The sequence below is a fragment of the Arachis duranensis genome, chromosome 10 (genome assembly GCF_000817695.3).
Source record: "Arachis duranensis cultivar V14167 chromosome 10, aradu.V14167.gnm2.J7QH, whole genome shotgun sequence".
Lineage (NCBI taxonomy): Eukaryota > Viridiplantae > Streptophyta > Magnoliopsida > Fabales > Fabaceae > Arachis > Arachis duranensis.
The window spans coordinates 52997181-53000437 of NC_029781.3; the positions used below are offsets into that span (position 1 = coordinate 52997181).

The window sequence follows — 3257 nt, forward strand, 5'->3', positions numbered from 1 at the left end:
AAAATCCAAGAATAGAAAGTGTATAAATAGGAGATAGTTTGATGTAATTAGGACCTTCTTTTTGATTTTTGAATTTTCACATCTTTAGACTTGATTTTTCGTTGAGAGCTTGGAAGTGAGATTTTAGAGAATTGGGAAGGAGAATTGATCTCTCTTCTTCCTTGTTCTTTCTTGAGCACTTTTTACTTTTCTTGTTTGAGTCTTGGGTGTGAAGAATTGAGGAATTTCTGTCTCAATCTCCATTCAAGATCTCTTTGATTTTCCTACTGCATAATTGAGTTGAATTCAATTTCCTTTACTGCTTCAATCTTCAATTTCTCTTTAATTGCTTTGTGAACTTGGATCTGGGAAGGCAATTAAGATCTAGACGTTGCTATCTAGTCTATGGAGTCCTGAGATCCAATTTTCCTTTTGGTTCTTCTATTGAACCACTGCTGTAATTTAATTTCTATTTTCTGTTTGATATCTAGTTGAATTCAAATCATTTCTTACTTTGATAATTGTTGCAATTTAATTTCCCTTGCTTAAATTCTGAGTTCCCAGTCCTCAAATCCCTTTTACCATTCAAGCAATTTATATTTCTTGCACTTTAAGTTACTGCAATTTATATTTCTTGCACTTTAAGTTTCAGTCATTTAATTACTTGCACTTTAAGATTCAGCATCTTTAATTTCAGTTCTCTTTAATTTCTGCAACTCATCCCTCTCCCTTTACATTTTCTGCTATTTACTTACTGTTGGATACAAAATCACTCAACCAATACTTGATTCGCTTGACTAAATCAACCACTGAACTAAAATTGCTCAATCCTTCAATCTCTGTGGGATCGACCTCACTCCCGTGAGTTTTATTACTTGATGCGACCCGGTACACTTGCCGGTGAGTTTTGTGTTGGATCGTTTTCCACACATCAAGGGTGTCCCTACACTTGGGTCTTGCTCCATGTGATTCTCTTCCATGTCTTCCTGGTGAGTTGCTGCTATGATTTCGTCAATGATGTCACATTGGAATATGGAGTGATCTTCTTGGGGTGCTTCATGGCTTCATCCAGATTGAAGCTCATTGTTCTGCCATCTACCTCAAAAGAATAGGTTCCCGAAAAGGCATCCAGCTTAAATTTTGAAGTCTTCAAGAATGGTCTTCCAAGCAGGATTGACAAAGGTCTTCCTAAGTTATTTTGGGGCATCTCTAGGATATAGAAGTGAATGGGAAACGTGAGTCCCTTAATGTTCACTAATACATCTTCAGCAATTCCAACCACTGTGATAATGCTTTTATCTGCTAACACAAAACGAGCTGCCGACCTTTTTAAGGGAAGGAGCCTTAAAGCATTATATATAGACAAGGGCATAATACTCACGCATGCTCCTAAATCACACATACAATCAGAAAATATCACACCTCCAATGGTACAGTTAACCATGCATGGGCCTGGGTCACTACATTTTTCAGGTATATTTCCCATTAAAGCAGATATAGAACTACCTAAAGGAATAGTTTCTAATTCATTAATTTTATCTTTATGTATGCACAATTCTTTTAGAAACTTTGCGTATTTAGGTAGTTGCTGAATAACATAAAAAAGGGGAACAGTTACCTCAACCTTTTTGAAGATCTCTACCATTTTGGGATCAAGTTCCATCTGCTTTCTGGGCTTCTTAGCAAGGTGTGGAAATGGAATAGGAGTAGCGTCTTTTACCGCTTCAGCTTGCTGGGGTTTTGCATTCCTTGGTTGGGCTGCTTCTGCTTCAACTATGCCTTGTGCTCCATCTTCTTCTTCGACATCCTCTACCTCAACTGTGTCTGCAGCTGGGGTGTGTTCTGGCGGGCTTAGTTCCTCCGTGTTCCTCTCTTGCAGTGTGGTTCCAGATCTCAGGGTAATGGCATTGATGCCACCCTTGGGGTTGGTAATGGTTGAGAGGGGAGTCCACCAGAGCTTGAAGACTGGTTGTTAGACTTATTCAGTGATCCAATCTGTGAGACAAGGGCTTGCAAGGTAGAGTTTTGACCATTTAGAGTAAAAGTAAGGTTATTTTCCATAGCCTGCTGTGTCCGATCAATAGATTGTAGTAGCTCATCATTAGAAGATGAAGAGGGATAAGTGATCTGAGGGGTCTGCTGAGATGCATGAGGCTGCCTTAGATGAGGTGCTCTGCAGGCTTGATTCTGATTCTACTGCCTGAAGTTGTTATTGTTATTCCACCTCTGGTTTCTATTGTTATCTCTGCCTCCTCTGTTATGATTGTCCCTCCGTCCTTGGTTAGAATTATCTCTCCAACCTTGGTTGGAATTATCCTGCCATCCATGGTTGTAGCCGCCACCTTGATTGTACCCTTGATTGGGACGGTCATAAAAGTTATGAGTGGCTGCCACAGTATTGTCTTCCTGTTGGAGTTGCAGGCATTCATCAGTATAATGACTGTAATCAGCACAGATCCTGCATACTCTTTGTGGAACCAACTGTTGGCTTTGCTGTGGCAGAGAAGGTTGAGCTTGTTGTTGACTCAACTGCATCTGCTTCAGTAAGTTGGTCATTTCACATATACTCTGGGTTAGAGCAGTAGTTTATTTGCTAGAGGATACATTTGCATTAGCTCTTGACCGACTTTGTTTCTGCCTGTGATTCCTAGTAGATTCAGCTAAGTCGCTGATCAATTACCATGCCTCATTAGTAGTCTTGTACTTTTTCATAGACCCATTGCTAGTATCTTCCAATGTGGTCTTATCTTGAGATTTCACGCCCTGTGTAAAGTAGCCGAGCAATACTATCTTGTCAATCATATGATGGGGACATGCTTCCAGAAGATTATTGAAGTGCTCCCAATATTCGTAGAGAGTCTCAGATTCGTCCTGAACGATCCTGGAAATGTCTTTCCTTAGTTTATCGGTAACCTCAGCTGGAAAGAATTTCTCCAAAAATTCTCTTCTAAGCGTATCCCAGTTAGAAACAGTTGCTCTGGGTTGAGTGTAGTACCACTCTCCTGCCTTTCCCTCAAGAGAGAATGAGAAGGCTTTTAACAGAATAGAAGTTTCATCAGTACCATCACACTTAACAGTTAAACAAGCTGTCTGAAAATCCCTAAGGTGCTTGATAGGCTATTGAGCAGGTAAGCCATGAAACTTGGGCATCAAGTTGAATAGTGCAGTCTGTATTTCAAAGTCTACAGCCACCGCTGGGTGGTGTGCCTGGTACGGCTGCAGTGTAAAATCAGGGGCTCCAGCCTCCTGAATAGTGACTCTCCTAGGTGCTGCCATGT

At 40.6% G+C, this 3257-nt stretch overlaps 1 non-coding gene across 1 annotated transcript; it reads left to right on the forward strand.

The window, feature by feature from the left end:
- The first annotated feature begins 2775 nt into the window (after nucleotides 1-2775).
- On the forward strand, nucleotides 2776-2883 carry LOC127743711 (small nucleolar RNA R71). The gene has a single exon (XR_008005094.1). It is a non-coding gene; the product is annotated as a small nucleolar RNA R71 (small nucleolar RNA).
- Nucleotides 2884-3257: the final 374 nt, after the last annotated feature.